Here is a 22208-nt window from a genome sequence, read left to right on the forward strand (position 1 = left end):
ATGAATAGTTAATTGTTTGCCTTTTAAAATGAAATGTTACCATCGGGTCCAAATAAAGATCCAACCACGTTTTATAATAATTTAATTTGATTATATTTTAACCAATACACATAATCAGTAAGAAAAATATATTTTAAAAATGCCCTGAAGTGATCAGGTCATTGTGAATTTGGTGATTCTATATATAAAGAGTAATTCCAATAAGACAAAATGATGGTTAAACATTGATAGAATACTGAAAGTTTAAAGTAAAGATAATGAAACAATTACAAATGAGAGACTTTAACTTTGATAAAATTTAGACTTGTTACAATAATAGTAGAAGAAATTATAATGAATTCAGGAGAGCCAGAAGGCAGAACTATAAAAGGAGGCAACTGATAGTGGCTGTCTAAGCAAAAAGATGTGTAAATGATGAGATAAAATGGATTCTGTTAGGAAAAAAACATGAGATGCTTTTGAATAATTTAATATTAGATTATGAAATATGAATGTATTATATATCTAACATTTGCATGAAATGAAAATATTAAATTTAAAATAAATATTTATTATTTGAAATTATTTATTAAAATTTATAAAAAAACAAGTAGTTCTTGTTAAATTTGGGGTGAATGTGAAGAAGTACCTTTTTCTAAAAGGACTTAACACCCAGACTATCATGTACATTAATAAATGAATGCTATGTGCATCATTAAAAGTAAGGTAAAACTGTTATAAAAGGTGGTGAAATGCATAAATTTACTTTCTATAAAGCAAAGATGTTGGTCAGTAGATTAAAGGATTCTTTACACAGATCATGTAACAGAAGTACTTTTTCAAAGTAAGAATCCATATGGTAGTCACTGAAAAGGAAACTCTAGGATTCCAAGAGATAATGAATTACTTTATAAAGATATAATTGTAGAGATTTAATTTCAAAATTTTGAAAGAAAAAAATCATCCTTCTCTTTGGGGAATATATGATTGAATTGCAGGGGGACATTATATATATATATATATATATATATATATATATATATATATATATATATATATACCATTGTAAACTCATGATGCTTTCAAATTTCCTAAGAAAAATGTTGTATTTTGAAATGTTTTACTTTTAGTTTCCAGTGGTTCTCATCCCATTGTGGAGTCTTTGATATCATTTTTAAATTTGATAGAAATATCCATCCTTTTCCCAGAAAAATCTTCTTACTCATTTCTCAAAAGAATATTTTTTAAAATACCTCTCCAATGTTCATGAATTTGTCTGAATTTAAGTTAATAAACATGAATGTGAATTTTAAGTTTCTAGAAACAGGTTATGAGTAAATATCATAGTGTACTAACTATAGAAGCATTAAAATCTTCTATGAATCTTTCTGATTGCCACATGGCATACAAAGAAGTCATTTTAGATTGGGTTTACACAACAAAGAAAATGAAAGACTTAAGAATTAACCAGATTATAGGATTATTAGCATATTGCCATTCTATATATTCTATTTAGAGATATTTACTACCTTGACTCAGAGTCATTCCATTTATTTCCTCATAATTTTCCAAATTAGTCAGACAAAAAAATAATTATAAATATATTTTCTAGATTCTTTTTTTTCATAGAAAAATGACCATTTTAATGGTCCAGTGTTATAACGTTACAAACAAAAATCTTTAGGTAACATAGATATTTCACATAGAGTGTAGATTGTTGAAAAGAAAATCATCAGTGCTGTTCTAAGAGGAGCACCTTTAAAATAAATACTAAGAACCACTCCATAATTATGGAAGTATATTATAATAGGGGAAAAAATCCAGCTTACCAGCAATGCCCACTAATAACAGCATTTTCAAAGCTGAGATTACATTCTGTAAACACACCCAGACTCACACTCTGGAAAGGCACTTATTGCTGAGTCCACCAACCCAGGGCTGAAAAAAGGGTTCCTACTCAGTTTCTTAAATTCCTAATCTGAATAGTTACCACAAGTTTTAGACCACAGGCTGGAAAGACTTAAGTACAGTACAAAGAATATCAATTGTGTTTTTGCAGGATGGAGTTATTTTTCCCTTGGGTTTGCTAGTAACATTTTCAGTCCAACAGGTTTGCTAGTAACATTTTCAGTCCAACCTCAGAGTATTCCAGAAAAAAAGTGCAGGGTAATAGGCCTACCTGGTGGATCCTGACTTCAGTAGGGGTATCTGAGTGCGGAGCTGGATGCAAGTGGGCCTAAGTCCCCCACAGTGGATACTACTTTGCAACCAGGGCATTCTAAGTTAACTCAGTACAATGAAAACTGTGTGATTCTTAATCCATGGTGACCAGACAGCTTTAAAGCAGAGAATATCTATATGTTAAGTGATGTCTTTATTACCTCATCAAGCATTAATGAATAGTATGGTTCTTACAGACATGTTTTCTTTTTTGTGAGCACTCCATCTTAGCACTGAACCTCAGAGCTTTAGGTCTTTAACATGGAGAGCCGGATACAAAAAGAAACACTGAGAAGCAGACTCCACAACCATTTATTTGCATTATGATGTTAGGAAACAAAAATCACTGCTTAGTAGATGTTTGTTCTAAATTGTTTAGCATTTACCAACTGCCCAAACTTAAAGTCATTTCCAAGTAGAAAATCTCTGATCCCAAAACTTCTCCATGGGCCATGTGCTACACAATTTATTTTCTTCCCAAAACCTTGAGACAGATCTTGCTTGGTTGGTCTTGGTGCATGCCTGCAATCCTAGCGACTTGGAAGACTGAGGCAAGAAGATCACAATTTCAAGTCCAGCCTTAGCAACTTAGTGAGACTCTGACTCAAAATAAAAAATAAAAAGGACTGGGGATGTAGCTAAGTGTCAAAGTGTAGCCACCTGCATTGGCTGTTAATTCAGAAAATGGGGGAGGGGTTATGGGGAATTGGAAAAGACTAGCAGAAAAATCTGAGACCAGGTGGATCTTTACACCCTGGTGAAGATATAATGACCCAGAGCAAGCTCAGTAGTTTATTACATAGGTTTTAAACATCAAAAGGGATTTTTGTGGGAAGTTTCTTCAAAGCATGTAGGATGAAGGACAAATTTCTGAGCAGCCCAGTTATCAAAATGCGCTCATAATTCTTTACCCCAGGTAGCAGGTGTCTGAATTCAGGGTCAAGATTGATAGCCCTGTCGCATGCACAGAACCTCCCTTGAGCAGAGCTTCGCCATAGCAAGTGGGCAGTCTCAACTGGAGCCTTTGTACAAGGAGTTCCCAGCGCAGGCACACTCCATCCCCTAAACCCAGAGGGTGTTTCAAATCACCGCTTGGACATTTAAGTAACCCTGGATTCAATAAAAACCCAGTACCCAGGAAAAAGAGAGAAGAAAAATGAAAAAAAAAAAAAAAACTTGCTTGACTATCACCAATGCTGATTGGGCTTGTAGATGCAAGATACCATAATGGTGACATCACCAGCAGTATGCTGAAAGTGGTTCCCATCAACACCCAAAGCAGCCTCTGCAACCATTCATCTCCACAACCTTTGTCTTCCCTGCTGTGGAGTTTGCATCACTGTGTTTTTTCTGTTGTCATTTGTTTTCTTCATATAACTGTGAAACCTCTCCTACTTCCACAGTTCTAGGGTCTATTTGCTAGAGTCTGAAGGATATTCATAAATAATCTAGATGATTGCAGTTATTATGTATTTTGTAAAGTCTGTAATTTGGAGAATAAACGAAATGCCTATTGTGCTAAAAGTTATAAGAAAACATAATATTAGATATTTGCCAACTATATTTGTATGTTGTCAAAATGAAGAGAAAATTCAAATATACATCTGAATGAGATTTTGCCTAAATAATTTAGATTTTTTTCAGCTTAATTTTATGTCCTTCAAGTAATGTTTATAACTATAACACAAAACTAGCTACAATTCTGTCCAAGTAAAAATAATTAGTAAACACTATTTAAAAGCCAATATTTTTTTTTAGTATTATAAAACTATTTTGTTTCAAAACATTATTTTCTATTTTGAGCTCCACAGTACAAGTCAAAAGTATCTCCAATTGACCCTCAAATAAATTTATGACATTGTTATTATTTTTATTCTATCTGATATAAGATCTAACAATATTTCACTTCCCTGGTAGTCTAATAGTTGAACTCTGCTAATTCTTAAAAATTTGAAGACTATTAGTCTTACCAAAGGTTGAAAGTTATTGTGGGTTTTTTTTTTAGCTTTTGTATTTGTGTTTTCTAAGACTAAAAAGCATCCACTTAACTACACTTTCAAATAAACCCTTTCAAATAATTAAAAGATGCTTGGACAAATTACATTTGATTTAAGAGGCTTCAGAGTCAGGGTAACAGCATGGGAAAGCTACTTCACTTAGCATCCTTTTTCATTTTGCAATTTCTATGGCACTACTATTCCTATTACATAGAGGAATGTTGGTAAATGGTTTGGGTGCTCTGGCATTTTAAAACAGTAAATGCAATTAAGCTTAGATGAATAGATCACTCTTCAAACACTTGGCAACATTTTCAAGGAAATGAAGAAGTAGAGAAAAGTACTTCGGAAGCTTTCTCAACAACTTTGTGGGAAGATTGGGAAAGGAAATACTTCATAAATAATTGAGAAGGAGTTCTCACATGCAAATCAGTGCATTCATTATTTTTCTTAACAAAAATGCACTTTAACAAAGTACTTTCTAGAGTACAATATACATTATTTTTATGACAAACTTAGCATGATGAAAAATCATTTCTCCAGAAAAAAAGCTATATAAAATGTTTTATACGCACAATTCCACATCAAGATTATATAGTCATGTGTCATGGATAAAATATATTTCCCATGACACTAGTATGGAGAATTTTTTTTTTTAAATTAAGACTATTAAACCTTGAAAATCAACAGTGAACATATAGCATCTCACCCAAGTGAAACTCCTTCTTGTATTCTGAATTTTGCTGAGAATTTTAGTTTTCTCTAGTATACTTAGTATGTATTAACATTGTGAGGTACATCTTTGGAACAACAATTTAAAATGTGCTTATTCGGAGACAGTTAATACAGAAGAAACAGAAATGTACATACCAATAAAATGAATCAATCCAATTTTGCTAAGAAACAGAGTTGAAAGTTGAGTGGTGATTTTGCTTACATGACTCACTGTTTTGGTAATTAAGAAGCCTATGTTAGCATCTTCTAGATCCATTCGTAAAACAGACTTATACCAAAGCAAACAAATAAAAAATGCCCTTTTGAAATTTGTGACTATGTTTTAGTTTTCTGTTTTTCATTTTTTTCTCATTCATGAGACATGAGACTATAAAGTTCTATGACATCTGTAGGCTACATCTTTTGTAAGTAAAATTTTTAGCACTATTTAACAAATAATGTATTACATGTCTATATGCCAAGCAATGGAAGCTATGCTCTTAGTGGAAGGTATACACAATAAATAAGCTAATAAAAATTTAATAAGTAAAAACTTGCAAATTGCTAGGTAAGCCGCAACATGGTGCTATTTCAGACAAAAACTAGAATTGACTTAATGACTTTAGATAAAAAGGTATAGAAAAGAGTGAATCTTTAAAAGTCATTTTTAGTCTGACTATAAAATGAGAGAAGATCCTAAGCATATATAAAGATGGGGAAAATCCTTTCTATATAGAAGCAATCATCAACAAAAGCAAGAAATACTTACTACACATTGCTGTGCTGCACATGATACAAGGTCAATGCAGAATTGCTTTTCATTACACTTTACTCATATTTTTTATTATCTTACATGGCAAGTCAAAACTGAAACACTGGTTTTAAGTGTTTGAAGTGATTTTGTCTTCAAATATTTTTAGGGGATATTTTCTACTATCCAGGCGACAAATCCTGTATTCTTAGTATCAAGGACTATCAATTAAAACTAGGTCAGCAAGTATAGAGGTTTAAAAAAGCCACATTAATATCTCTGACATTTCTGCTGATGTTAGTTGTACTCCTTTTTTCTCTGGTGCAGTGGTGAATACATTCTGGAGTCTCAAATCATTAGTGACTCTGTTCTGAAATTAATATACTAGGTAAGTGACACTGAATATTAGAATCTGAATTTTATGCCCTGTAAAAAAAAAATCTATTAATTCACAACAATGTGTATTTTGTTGCATTTACAATGGAGTCACATTCTATGTAGGAGAAAATTGCATTTTCTGTTTTTACAGTCAAATGAGAATACAATTTAGGATTAGAAAGACTTCTGTCACTTCTGCCATTTAATTAAGTTCTTTTTTATTGGAATGAATGGTTATATGAGATAAGTATGGTATCATTATTATGTAATCGGCCAAAAATAAGATCTGATGTTCACTCCTTTGCCAAGTTCTCTTACTATACACACAGTGTTTCCATTCTCATTAAGCTTAGGTAACATATTTTTGAGGAAGACATACAATTCTGTACACCCACAGGTAACATGAGCTCATGCTTTTGTCATAAATACCTGTTTGGGTCATTATTCTCTTCACTTCATACTCACACAATGAGAATTCACAACAACACAAATGATGTTGAGCTCTGCAGCCATATCATCAGTGTTTTGAATGATTTTTCATAACCTCAGATGATCTACGTAATATCACTAATTGTAATTACAAGTCTGAAAAATGGATGGGGGAAAAAAGCTGAGTTTATAAGACTGTTATCAAAGTGACAGGACACAAAATAGTTTATGCACATCGTTTATGGTACATAGTATTGGGACCTGGTAAGCATTAAAAGTAGAAAGTTATTAATTGGCTGTAAAATTATGTTTTATAGAAAAATAAATAAAAATTTTTCTACTTTTCCAGCATTTTTCTACATGCTGTAACCATCTAAATAATAACCTTCATTTAGAATCTCTCAAATAATAAACCTGACCACCTCACTCTATTTCAACTCAGTGTAGAACTACTACGCTGTGTAATTGAAGGTTTCACAGCAACCTAAAAAATAAACTGAAAATTAAAAATACACAAGTCTTTAACATTTTTGAAAAATGGTGTTAGAAAAATACATACTGTTCACAAAAATACTTAGTCATCTTTTTAATTACTTTTCAAATGTTGGGGAGACTCCTTTATAGAAAATTATAGACAAATGGAAAATCATGGAATTAAGAACACAAAGGGTACAAATAGGAAATATTTCTTAAAGAAATTCAATACTGAGTTATTTTCAAAAAGTGCTTGGCTGTAAATTTCACATAGCATTAAATGATTTTAAAAGATGATATCCGTTACAAAACAGAACTGCAAAATTGTATTTACCTATGTTAATTAGCTAGAGCTTATTTTTGCCAGTGTCCTCTTTTATGTCATCCTGGGGACCTTTTTTCTTTTGTCTTAAATCTCATCACTAAATCTGTCTCACTCTTCAGAATTCAACATTCATATCATTTCATCAGCACCCCCAAATAGAAATATTGACCCAGAGTAATGTCAGCAAGATGGTGGATGAGAAGGTCCCAACCCTGGTGCCCCCACAAAGCTAATGTATTAACAACTACCCAATGAGAACAATAGCTCTGAGAAAGTCGTTGAGTAAATTAAGAAGCTCAGGAATCCACTGGATCATAAAAAACAAATATGGCCACATAAAAATGTCTTAAGAACAATTTACCCCAACCTCTAAGCATAATTTGGCACCAAGAGGAATCATCTGAGAGATGACTTCTCATCATACTCTAGGGGAAAAGAGAGAAGGAGGATGCTCACATCCTTTGCTAATGAGGAGTTCCACAATCTTAGCCAACACAAATCCCAGCTGACAGAACTCCTTAGAGCCCATACTCCCCTAAAACGAGAGCTGCTAGAGTGATTGCACCCACCTGCCGATGCCTCAGATTTGGAGCATATTAAACATCACATTTATAACATTGTGCAACATCATAAAGTGGAATTTTTGCCTTGGATTAAAGGATAATTCAGGATATACAAAAATAAATACATGAATAAACCCATGTGATATATCCAGGTTAACAAAATGAAATATAAAATCCAGATGCTCATATTAACACATGAACAAAAGGAATATGACAAAAATCAACAATAATTATTAATGACAAAATCTCTCAAGAAAATCAGTAAAAAAGAAAATTATCTCAATGCATTAAAGGCATTTCAAACCACCACTGTTAGCATCATGATCAATGGAGTAAATCAGAAAGTTTCTCCTTAATACTTGGTTCAGGGCATCGATGTTCTCTTTAACACTTTTAATCATAGTACTGGAAGTTCTAAACATGGAAACACACATGCTTATACACACAGAAGAAATAAAAGGAATCCACATAACTTTTTGCAGATGATATGATCAAATATAAGGAAAGCTCTAAAGACTCCATAAAAAACTGTTAGAACAAAAAAATTTTTGGTAAATTTTCAATACACAAAATAAATCTACAAAAATCATTGACATTTATAAACACAAACAAAAAAATCAAAAATTAAGAAATTAGCTTCATTTATAGTAGAATCAAAAGAATTAAATATTTAGGAGTAAACTCAACTAAAGAGGTGGAAGACTTTTATACTGAAAATAATGAAACATTGATATGGAGGGAATTTGATATACAAATAAATGAAGATGCATCTTGTGTTCATAAATTGAAAGAATTAATATTATTAAAATATTTACACAAATAAAAGTCATGTAAAAATTCAGTGCAATGTTTATCAATATTCTAATGACATTGATAACAGAAATAGAAAAAAATATATTAAAATTGATAAAGAGCCACAAAAGACCCTGGATTGCCAATACAATTTTTGAGCAAGAGCAAAGTTGCAGATTTTCATATCCTGATTTTACAATAAATTACATATTCACATTAATGAGAACAGTATGCTATTGGTAGAAAAATGAATGCATAAGCCAATGAAACTAAACAAAGATCCCATATGTAGAGTCACTCACTTTCTGTCAATTGATTTTTAACAAGAGTGCCAATAGCACACAACAGGATATTGGTATTCAGTTCAATAAATATTGTATGTCCAGATGCATAAAATGAAATTCAATTTTTATCTCATACTGTACATAAGAATTAACTAAATGGTCACCAGGGAAATGCAAATTAAAATAACAAAGAGATATCATCTCATCATAGCCAGGATGGCTATTATCAAATAGGAAAAAAATAATGCTAGTAAGGATGAAGAGAAAAGAAAACCCTTTCATACTGTCGATGGGAATGTAATTTAGTATAGCCATTATGGAAAATAGTATCAATGTGTGGGGACAAGTGCATGGAGTACTGCATACATGGCATATGTTAAGGGAGTCTAAGTGGCAGGCCACTCCCCTTGTACTAGGCACGTGAACGGCTAGCCGCTTACCCTGTAGGCACAGCCCTGTGAGTGAGGCCATGTAGTCCCTGTGCTTGCTCCAGGACCCACTCCTCCACTGATCGCTGCAAGGGCAATTAGCAGAATTGCATTGCTGGCTGCCTGAAATCTGCTTTGCTACTGCCTGAGTATATATACATGGTAATTGTGCAATAAAATCAGACCTGCTTCTGCTTAATATCCAGAGGTCTTGATTAGTGACTCCACAGCCACACTCTCCTCTACCCTGTTCCATGGACCTCCTCACTAAACGAGAGAGAGCCCACGCATCAATGTTCCCTTACATGAAATCTACCATGTGATCTATATGTCCCACTTGTGGGTATACAGTCAAATAAAATTATATCATTATACAAAGAGATACCAGCACTTGTGTATTTTTGATGTACTATGCAGAACAGCTAATATATAAATTAGACCTAGCTGTTCCTCAATGAATGGATGAATGAGGAAAAGGTGGTTCATATACAGAACAAAATATTATTCAGCCATAACAAATAATGCTATTTTAATTTGCATCGAAATGGATAGGACTGGGGGACTTTATGTGGAGTGAAAAAAGTCAAACACAAAAATCAAAATACTTTATGTTCTCTCTCATATAGAGATGTTGAAAATTAAACTGAACCCAAGATTAACTAAAGGCTAGGGAGAGCAGTGGAAGGGGAGGTGGAGGTATATTGGGTAACATATACCAAAAGAGAATTAGATAGCAGTAAAAAGTTCTCCTGTGTTAGAACAGAGAGGTGCCTATAGTTCACAATAGCCTATTGTACATCTTATGAATAACTGGAAGAGAATAACTGAGAATCTTTAAACAAGAAGCAATGATAAAGAGAGGGATGTGCCAATTATCCTGATTTGATCATTATACAACTAAATATGCATAACTAAAATAATAATAATCTAAATAATAAAATACAAATTGGATTAAAATGTATGCATAAGACCTGTGGTTTAGTCAGCTTATTTGCTGCTATGACTAAAAGACTGACAAGAACAATTTTAAGGAGTAAAAGTTAATTTGGGGGTCACATTTCAGAAGTCTCAGTCCACAGATGGTTGACTCCATTCCTTGGGACACAAGATGAGACAGACATCATAGCAAAAGGATGTGGCAGAATAAAGCGGTTAGAACATGACCACCAAGAAGCAGAAAGACAGAGAGCAAGCTTTGTTCAACAATGACAAAAAGTATATCTCAAAGACCTGCTCCCAGAGAACTACCTGCTCCAGCCCTACCTGCTTTCAGTTACCACTCAGTTAATCCCATCTGAGGGTTAATGAATTGACTGGGTTAATCCTACTATAACCCAATCATTTTTTCATCTCTAAACTTTATTGCATTGTTTCAGACATGAATTTTGGGGGGACACCTCATATCTAAACCATAACAATCTGAAATCAAAACTAACCAGGAAAAAATAAAACAGGGAAAAACCTTCTTAATATAGTTATAGGAATTTTTTTTTTTTCTCATGAGCTGAAAGCACAGGCAATACAAAGCAAAATCAGACAAGAGGGATCATATCAAATACAAAGCTTTGGCACAGCAAATAATATAAGAACGTGCAACGAGAACCTATGAATTCAAAGAAAACATTTGGAAACCAAATATCTGAAAAAGTGTTGATATCCAGATATATAAGGAACTCATATCATCAATGGAAAAAACTCAAACCCCCCCTTTAAAAATGGAAATGAACCTAATGACTTCAAAAGAAGTCACTCAAATGGCCAAATGTCATAAAAAATGACCAGGAGGTATATGAAAATGTGCTCCACATTACTATTCAAAATAATGAAGAAACTTCTAAAGGAAAATGCTAGTCAAAACCACAAGGAAATATAACCTCTAACCTGGTAGGATGATGATTTTCAAAAAGATAAAACATAAGAAATATTAGTGATGTCATGGAGAAAAGGGACTCGTTATGCACTCCTGGTAGGAATGTAAATTGGCACAATCATAATGTAAAACAGCATGTTGGCCCTAAAAAAAGAAAAGTAGAGCTACCATATGACCCACCAGTCCCATATCAGGGTATTTAATCAAAGGAAACTAAATCAATAACTCAAAGCTGTACCTGTACTCCCAAGTTCACTGCAGCATCATTGATAATGGCCAAGATACACAATCAATTTAAATGTTCATCAGAGGATGTAGAGATAAAGAAAAATGGGGTGTATATACACAGTGGAATTCAACTACTAGAAATTCTGAAATTCTGTCATTATTGGCAGTATGTATGGATAAGTCAGGCACAGAAAGACAAATGCTGCATGATCTTATTTATATGTAGTATCTTAAAAAAAAAAAAAACTCATAGATTTTGAGAATACAATGGTGGTTACCAGAGGTTGGGAAGGGAGTGAAAATACGGAGAGATTGGTCAATGAGTACAATGTTGCTGTGTTCTATTATGCCACAGAGTGACTATAGTATATAATGATGTATTTTAAAATATACAAAATAGCTAGAAGGGAGTATTTATCAAAATAGCTAGAGGAGAGTATTTTTTTTTGTACTTAAGAAGGTGGTTTATTTTGATTTCCAGGTTTTCCCTGAAACACTATTTTTTTTAATTTTCTCACCAAAAAGAAATGAAATAATGATGATAGATATGTTACCCTGAGTTGGCCACTCTACAATGTATACATTTATCAAAATACCACATTGTACACTGTGAAGATATAAAATTATCATGTGAAAAATTAAAATACAATAACACAATAACAATAAAAACTCTGATAAGGTTTTTCACCATTCAAGTGAAGTAAAAAAAGAAAAAGAAAAAACTTGATTTTCAACCTTTTTGAATATCTGGGTCATGATTGAAAATCTGGGTGCTAAATGGAGAGGAATTTGTTTACAATGGTTTGTTTTTTATTGTTTGGTATTCTATAGGAGAGCTACCAAACATATTTTAAAAAGTGATACTGGGCATCTTAATAAAGAGGTGGCTCAATATTGTGAGTAGAGATAAAACATTTCTGATAGAATTGAGATCCCTGAGAATTTAATTTGTAAGAGACTCATGCAGACACAGAGAGGGACTGACATTTCAGAGATGATGTGCCCTTAAATTACACCCTGAGAAAGGAAGAGGAAGGATGTATTTGAAAGGAATTTATTCATTTGGTAGCAGGAAAATAATGGAATTCATTTTTAATAGTTTTTATTTTCTCTGTGGAATATGATGAAATGTCATTGTCAGCAAGCTTAGAGAACAAATGGGAAGTTCATCACTTGAGTGTGGAGTAATGCTATGATATAGTCTTTCAGTAATATGGAAGAGCAAAAAATTACTAGAAAAATGTTACAAAGTGTGACATTTGCATCAGAATCATTAGATTTGATAAATCAAGATTAACTCAACTATTCTCTCCGTATTTTTAAAAGGTCTATGGTGTTAACAATCTGTTCTAAGCTTTCAAATAGGAAAAAAAAGGGTAAGACAAAGATATTGCCCTCCTATAAATTATATCCTAAGGACAGAAAAATTTTTATTAAACATATTCAGAAATTCAACCTTAAAAATAAACGAGTACATTTCTCTATTCATTTAAGCTTATTATACAGAGATATGTGAGAGTAGACTTCAGGGGTGGATTTTTCATAACCTGTGCTGAAACATCATGTTATAACCAAGTTAGAACAAGACAAATTGGTAAAGTAATTCACATGAAAATCACTCTTTGGCCACACATAGTAATATGATTAAAATTTCTGCAGATTCCATATATTATTGAATTTTAGGACAAAAGCAAATTGAAAACATCAATATGACGAATAGTTTTTTATCATAAAATAGTCATTATTGTTTAAATTTCCATAACCTTCCTTTGCTACATGCTAATCTGATATAAAACACTCAAACCGTGTGTTATAGAAAACTAGTTTTATCTCACAGATTCATCTGGGGCAAGCACCTGAATCATATTAGCAATTACAAGTCATGTAAAACACATTTCCTTCACTAGCCATGGCATTTTCTCTGTGAGAAACATCTTTTGTCTCCTCCTAAGGGAACCATATAATATAAAAGATTCTTACTGAAAATGTGTATCAAGAATTGTTTCTTGATTGCAGCGTCATGCATCATAGTGCTGCAGTTTAAAGTCTTTTTGCTTCCTTTCAAAATACTGGTTTTTGAGTACTTCTGTACCAGCAACTCAGGATGTAATGTCCTGAAACCTGGCACTCAAATTGTAAACTGAGATGAATACTTCCTTATAAGAATTAGAGCAAGGTTCTCAAGCCACTTCATTTTTTTATGTAGTTGCTAGGACTTTTCTAGTCATCCACAAATAAAACATGTTGTAAGTCCCTTTAAAGATTAATAGTTCTGCAATATGTTGTGCAACAGCAAGATAAAAATTAAATAAAGGCTGATGCCAAGAGAACTTACTTTTTTATTCTGGGATATAAAGAATTAAAAAAAAGAACTGGATATTGGTCTTGAGTGCCTTTTAGCTGGCTATGGGATAGCAGTTATTCACAACATACTCCATACAAATCAAATATATAATCCTTATCTCCAACCTCAGTTATTTAAGGCTTATTGTGTGGAATGCATGAAGGCCTATACATACACACACATTGCAAAAGCAGACCTGACTCAAAGATTTAGGTGGGATCCTGCAACCCGTGGGTGAAGGCAGTGTTACAGTTTCATCAGTGTTTGCATACTACACACACACATATACATACACACACAACACACAAACACAACGTATGGAAATTTCTGGACTATCACCCTATGTTTTCAAATTCTGTTTTGCGTATGTATTTATGTATTGCAGTGCTGGGTTGAAACTCAGGGCATCACACATGCTTTCCAAGCACTTTGCCATTGAGATACAACCCCAGCCTGTATTTTAATTTTAGATAAAGACACAGAAATTTCAACAGTGCCTCTTACTTGTAAGTGAGACTATCATCATTCTGGACTCTTTTGTGATATGTTCAATATCACAAGTCACACCATTGATTCTGCTATCTGACATGGTCTTTTAATGGGGGCAGTAGGTGTTCAAATGAGGAGACTGCCTTAGATATCACTTTTTAAGCTTGTTATAAGACATGTCATCTCTTTTGGGAGCTAAACCTACATGAGGAAGATCAATTAAAAGTTGAGTAAATTGTCTTCATTAGTAACTGTAAGGATTGGGATCTCAAAGAATCATTAAACACATCAAATACCTATCATATCTAGGTTACTGGTTTTTATCTTTTCTTTTATTTATTTATTTATTTATTTATTTATTTTTCCTTAATTAGGCTTCTAAGTGCACATCACATGATTGATTTTAATCATTATGTTCAAGGTTTTAAATCCATTGCTTTCTACACTTAAACCCACTACTTCCTAGATTCCACAAACATACCAAGTAAGTAATCATAAATTGTAAAAAACTGCAACTATTACTCTACTTCATGTAGCTTTAAAAAAATTCTTTGAAGTAGAATTTCCTGGTTATTGTTTTAGTTGTGAAAAAGGAAAAAATTGTACATTATATGTGAAAAGTGGATTCACTTATTTATGCTGATTCCTTTCTGTGAATACAAGCACTCTAATCCTTAATGTTAAAAATATTACAATACACTTATTCTGGGTCAGTAACTTACAGAGCTAGATTTTGAACCCAGGCACTGTGGCTCCAAAGTAAATGTTTTAACCAACAATCTCCTTCACCAATACTTTTCAAGAAATTGCATACAACCTACTGCAATTTAACACAGAAATCATTGAGCATGATTACTAAGCAGTGCTCTAGGTGCTTTAGAGCCTCAAAAATTTGAATGGACTATAGAAGTTCACATTCTAGTACAAGACTGCTGAAATGCAGTGAACCAGCTACACAAATGTTTATAGCAGCTCAATTCACAATAGCTTAACTATGGAAACAACCTAGATGCCCTGCAACACATGAATGGATGAAGAAAATGTGGTACATATATACAATGGAATATGACTCAGCCTTAAAGAAGAATGAAATTATGACATTTGCAGATAAGTGAATGGAGCTGGAGAATAGCACGCTAAGTGAAATAATCCAATCCCCAAAATCCAAAGGCCAAATGTTTTCTCTGGTAAGCAGATGCTGATCCATAGTGGGGGTGGGGATCATAGGGAAGAATGAAGGATCTTTGGATTGTGCAGAGCAGGGGATGTGGCAATGAAAACGACGGTGGAATGAGATGGACATTATTACCCTATATCCATGTATGATTACACGACTGGTGTGACTCTGCACCATGTACAGCCAGAGGAATGAGAAGGTGCACTCCTTTGTGTACAATGTGTCAAAATGCATTCTACTATCAAGTATAAATAATTAGGACATTTTTTTTAAAAAGTAGCAGAGACTAGGTCCTTACTTCTACATATTATAAATAATTGCACCTAAGCATTCTCAGAAATACACCCCCAGCTTAATTGAGCAGGTTTGTATAGGAGCCATCCTAATTTTATTGCTGAATCATCTGTGTCCTGAAAAACCCTCAGCCCCCAGAAATTCAGGATAATTGGTCATCATAGTATGGCCTGGAAAAAGCAAGACTCATCCCTAAAGACTTGAAAACAGACACTTGAGAAAATATTTGTACATTAATGTTCATCACAGCACTATACACAATAGCTGAAAAATGGGGAAAAGAACTTTCCAAATGTCCACTAAAAGATGAATGCATGAATAAATAATATGTGGCATATACATAAAATGGGATGTTATTTGGTCATTAAAAGTTATAAAGTGATAACATATGCTATAACATAGATCAACCTGATAAACGTACCAAGTGAATGAATGAAGCAATGCCCCAAAGTCCTTATATTATATGATCTCAGCTGTATGAAATATCCAGAAGAGGTAAAGTCACCAAGACCAAAAGCATATTGGTGGTTACTTAAAGTGAGGGAGTGAGGGGATGAGCAGTGACTTTTTAGTGAGTATGGGGTTTTCTTTCAGAATGATGTAAACATTTTGGAATAAGGCAGGGGGGGGGGGTCCAGGACATTAAGAATGCATCAAGTGCTACTTTAAAATAACAATTTAAAGTAGTGACTCTTATGTGTATTTCACCACGCTTGTTTCAAAGTAGTGCTCCAAAATCTAGAGATCAAAAGGAACAATTTTAGACACCCACAGCTGCACTGTACTTTGTAAAAACTTAAAGAACTATTAAGGTATATAATTATATTAATTAGAACAATCTATCAAAGTTAAAAACTTGAAATAGTATTAACACTTTATTATATGCCAACTTTATTTTAAATTTTGATATACATTTCTGTAAAAAGAAAAACATAACTTTTTGAAAACCATATTTTTATCTTAGACTCTTCAAATATCCATAAATAGTCTCAATTGTTGCTTAGTTACTGTGTAACTCTGCCTGCTTTGTACTGAACACAATATCTTGAGAGGTGAGGTCAAATAGGTCACAGTCTTACTTGCTGGAAAGTATCACCAAATAAAATTAGAGGAAAGCTGCCAACCAAAACTGACTGACTTTCTAAAAGCCAAATAGCAGTAGTAACTTAGAAAATTCCCTTTAGGAAAATAATTTCACTCTTATGTTTTTAGGACTTAGCAAGAAAAAGAATGTGCAGCTACTATAATTTGCATCAACTGAAGCATTATATTTCATGATTTACTTGTTCATAGGAGCATATGTAATCAGATGTAATATCCCTACCAAGGAACAATATCCTTACTACCATTTATATTGTTATCCACTAAGCCAAAGGGAAAACTGAAGATTAAGCTCAGCACTTAATCTTTGTTCCTATAAATCTTGCCTTCCAGGTTATGACCTTCTTTTTTTCAGTTGAAATGCAGTTTCCAAATGCATCATTGATTTTTTCTTACAACATATCAACTCATCTGTACATGAACTAATAGGCAAATGAAATTCTAGCTCTAAAATTAGATTTGGTTCTCTCAGTTTCATTGCTAGAATCCTATTACTGATCCTCTGCTGCCAAAACATGTTGCTTCAAAACTAAAGCACATAATGATTAGAAATAGTTATACCAAAATACAGTTGTCTTTATTTGGGGATACTGTTGTTTTTGCTATATAAAATATTCATCTTTTGACAGAACATGTGATTGCCTTTCGGCAATATTTCCTACTGATTTTCAGTTTATGTTATTCTAGCTATAATTTCTGAATTAAACATCATTATTTATGAGATCAGTAGCAGTAACAGAGAGACCGTTCTGTTGTGTACAATTCTGATTGGCATCTATGTGTTTTGGATATAGTTTGTCTCCTCAAGGATCATGTGACTGGAAGTGTGGTCCCCAGATTGGCATTATTGGGAGAAACAGTGGGGTATTTAAGAGGTAGAACCTGGTGAGAGGTCCTTAGATTATTGGAGGCTTGCCCTTGGAAGGTAGTTCCTGTGCAACCCCTTGAGCTTTCATATGAGAATTGCAACAATAGGAGAAAGCCTAGTTTCACACAGCTCTCTCCATTCCTGGTTAGAGAGATAATTGCTTGCCTGTGTGCAATGAGATGAGGCAGCAAAGACCAAGGCCAAAAGAGGTGAATCTAGGATGAATTGTCAGATAGTTTTAATCAACAGAAGAAAGAAAAATTGCAAATTTTGAGAAAAATAAATTTAGCTCCTCTCCTTCCAGATTAAAAAAAATCATAAATAATAGGGCAATGTCAGCAAGAGCCATCAAGGATAGGACACTTGAGGCTATACACCATATAGGAGACCACTATTGTATTTTGTGTTTAAGATAATGGGGCCCTGACAAGGTAGAGGCAATACATTTGGGAAAAGAAGAAAATTCATTTACCTTGCAAAATAAAAAAAATAATTATATATAATGAAATAAATACCATGATTTCTGGGAATATTGTGTCACAATCAGAAGCACTATCGAGCCAAGACAGCAGGCTTCTTAATGGAGACAGTGATGAATTGTAGGTAGGATGACCACATGTCTGGTTTTCCTGAATCATTCTCAGTTCTCATCTGATTCCTAAGTGTAATTATCAACAAAGCTTAATCAGTGAGTTAGCCTATTTCAATGAATTATCTATATATTGAATCTCCAATTCTTCTAATTTTAATTTCTTATCTCATACTCCACAGTATATTTTGTAAGTTATTCTATAAGTATCATTAGAATTGTTGTATAACTCAGGCTCAGTGATAACTTTCCATACCTCTGAACATACTCAATATACCAAATATGTGGAAATGCCAAATAACTCTATCTGATGTACTCTCCTTACATCTTCATTTATTCATGGCTGATTATTCTTTAAAATTCATTTCACGTCTTAAGATCTTCCCAAAATTGATCTTGACTACCGTAGCATAAGATAATATTTCAATTCTGAACATACACATCACTTACTCTTGTCTCACATATTTGGAACTTTACCCTGTGTGCATTTCAGATTGTAAATATGTCTTGCTCATGTTTCCAAAAGGAAAATCTCATGAGTTAGAGACTCTATAATATAGACATTTAGAGGAATCACAATGATATATCATATACCATATATATATATATATATATATATATATATATACACACACACACATACATATGATACGTATGTATACATATGAGCCAGAGATGTTGTGGAGCACAGATACATGATGGACTTATAAAGGTGAGATCTAAGTGTATATATATATATATATATATATATATATATATATATATATATTAATACATATATATACATATGATACTCCATTGTTATTCTTCTAATTCCTTGTATGAGAATTAAATGAAAATAGAAGCAAAATACATACATACAAACAACTAAATTATTGGGAAACTAAAAGTGGAGATTTTTTCATCTGTACCAATATTGCCAACTAACATGAAATATAATAGCATTTGCATCATTCCAAAGGCAAAAAACAATTTAAAAGACATGCATAAAAATTATACTGTTTTTGTTCATATCCTGAGGGTTCTTAAAAGTACTTGATGTTGATATTTGTAGTCTAAATAGGCCTTAAAAATATTTTACAAAAGAACACTTAATCACATCAAGTAATATTTGAGATGTTGCCTGTTAGAGTAGATCACAGTATATTCTACTTTATAATTGTTTTGTTGGGAAAAATAAAATGTGCATAGTAATATCATGGGAAATTTTAAAATGCAGCTATTGACATTTGGAATCTGAGAGTGGTAAGATTATAGTTGCCTTTTGGAAACTTGTTTATGCCCTCAATACTTTTTATAGGGAATATGTATTATTTATATGATTTAAAGTAATCAAATATTTTCAAGCACTTGTTCTGTATCTTATAAAACAATTATACAAATTTATCAAATGAGTTCTATGAATACATCAGCACATGTAAGGTGGATTAAAGATAATATAGTGTAATTATCTGGAAATAGTATATTGTTCTACAACATAAAAAAAGTCTACATTGTTATAATGAAATTGATGTTTAGCTCATGAATATTGTTGCTTCCAAATATGTCAAATTAAGATTAGGTATCAGAGGCTTTGATGAAGCCCTTGGTCATTCGTAGAGTCACTTTTATATGCAAGGCCCTAAGTTGAGTGTATTAAGAATGTGTCACAAGAAAGAGTTTTTGACCAAAACTTATTCACAGTTAGAAATTATTAAAATACATACTAACACAAGTTCGTTTTTCAGAGAACTAGCAAAATGGCTTACTAGAGGTGCCTGATGCACTTTCCTTCTCAAAAAAGAATGAAAAAGAACAAAACAATAGCTAATTCACTGAAGTGTGGCAGGCAGAGTGCCAGAGATGTTGGGGAGCACAAATATATGATGGACTTACAAAGGTGAGACCTAAGTACATAGTATGTACTGTCAATGAGCAGTCCCCACTCGCACCACCAAAGCCTCAGCCTTCATAGACCCTGATCCCAGTTTGGGATGTTGCTGGATTACCACAGTTATGCATTGCCTCAAAGAAATATCTCAGCCATGTTGTACCCTCACTCAATCATGCTTCTGTTGGCACAGTGCCATTTTTTTTGACCCTGCCCGCCTGGGTACCTATAAAGCAGCTGCCCCCAGCAGCCTGATCAAACCAGTTTTGGGAACCAGTCAAGTGTCCTTGTCTATTTTCCCAAGGCTTTGGAAAGCACTGGGCAGCCTGCTTTGACTGACTTTGCATGAAGAGGACCCTTGAAATTTCATTCTGAAAGGCGAGTGACTCACCCGAGTAGGAGATTCAACCAAGAGATTTTATTGGGGGCCTGCCCAAAGGGGAAGAAAAGGAGAGGCAGAGAGGAGAGAGAGGAGAGGAGGGGGCCAGAGAGAAGGAGAGCAGAGAGCGGGGGAAGAAAGCAGAGAGAAAGCGTAGAGAGAGGAGAGAAAGAAGAGGAAGAGAGAAAGAGGGCAGAGAGCGTGACCTGGCAAGCTTCGGCTTCAGAAGGGTTGTGTAGGCGACGTGGCAGGTGCTGATTGCCAGGGTGACTCAGGAACAGCAAGAAGACACTGTGTCCCATGGCGAATGGTCGAGAAAACTTTTGAATTTGGCCCTCTTCAGCTTGGTGCCCTTCGGATAAGGGATTCTGTGATGTTCTCGCCAGACGGAAACTTAACTTTAGCCAGGAGTCTCCCACACACCCAACACATTCAAATTCTCACGGACTCAAAAGCACTGAGTAGCTCCATTTGAGGCTATTGGTGTAGCCTGATCCTGGCGTAGTTTTTGACACTGACCCTATCCCTTAATAAACACCCTTCATCACGTCTACCTAGGGATACAGGGATGGAATGGCCTTATCACATATGACCCAAAGAAATTAATGCATATCCCACATCTACTTCTCCACCCAGTTTGCCTGATGATATTAGTAAACTTTTCTTACTAGAACTCCATCTCATCTAGAATGGCAGTGCAACAACCCCTGTAGCCTAAGGCAATGAGAAACACTTGTACATCAACAACATTAATTATAACTGAAGAAGCTACCCCAGAAATGTACTAAAACACCAACTAGGAGCCTAAGTCAACACATTCTATACAACCCTAAAACACATCACTAGGAGAAAGTCTTTCATTATGAAAGCCAGTGTATTAAATTAATAAAGGCATCAGATGCACAAATATCAGCAGAGAAACATGAGAATAACAAAAATGAAATAGGAAGTAAGGATAAGAAATGTGGGAGAGGAATCCTAGCTAAGATAAAGTACTCCCAAAAGAGCTCAACTAGAGTTTGATATTTGCACAGAATATTTTATTTTTAAGAGAGAGAGAGAGAGAGAGAGAGAATTTTTCAATATTTACTTTTTAGTTCTCGGCGGACACAACATCTTTATTTTATTTTTATATGGTGCTGAGGATGGAACCCAGCGCCCCGCGCGTGCCAGACAAGCACGCTACCGCTTGAGCCACATCCCCAGTCCCTGCACAGAATATTGATGGAGTTGAAAGAGCAAGTCAAATGAACCCAACATGAACCAGGTTATTACAGGAAGAGAGACACAAACCAGCATAGTTCTTGAGAAAGAAGCACACTTGTGGTATTCAAAGAACAGCAAAGAGGTCACAGAGCTGAGTTAGAGGGACTCAGGGAAGATTGTAGAAGCTAAATTGATACATTACCAATGTCCAGCAGAAATACAACTGCCATTATTGTGGAGGGCAAATTTCTCTCCCAGCCAGAAAGTTTTTGGAAGAATCTAAGCATAAATACTATAAATCAAATCAGATTTTGATTTGGAAAAAAAAAAAAAATCTGAACTCCAGAGGTTAGGGATTTGGAGTAAATATTTTGTTTAGTTTGTCTAGTTCCAGTTACATTTTATAAATTTTCAATTTAAAATGGAAGGGAGGAAGGAAGGCAGGAAAGGGGAAGAATG

This window comes from Marmota flaviventris, chromosome 7, assembly GCF_047511675.1.
Source record: "Marmota flaviventris isolate mMarFla1 chromosome 7, mMarFla1.hap1, whole genome shotgun sequence".
NCBI lineage: Eukaryota > Metazoa > Chordata > Mammalia > Rodentia > Sciuridae > Marmota > Marmota flaviventris.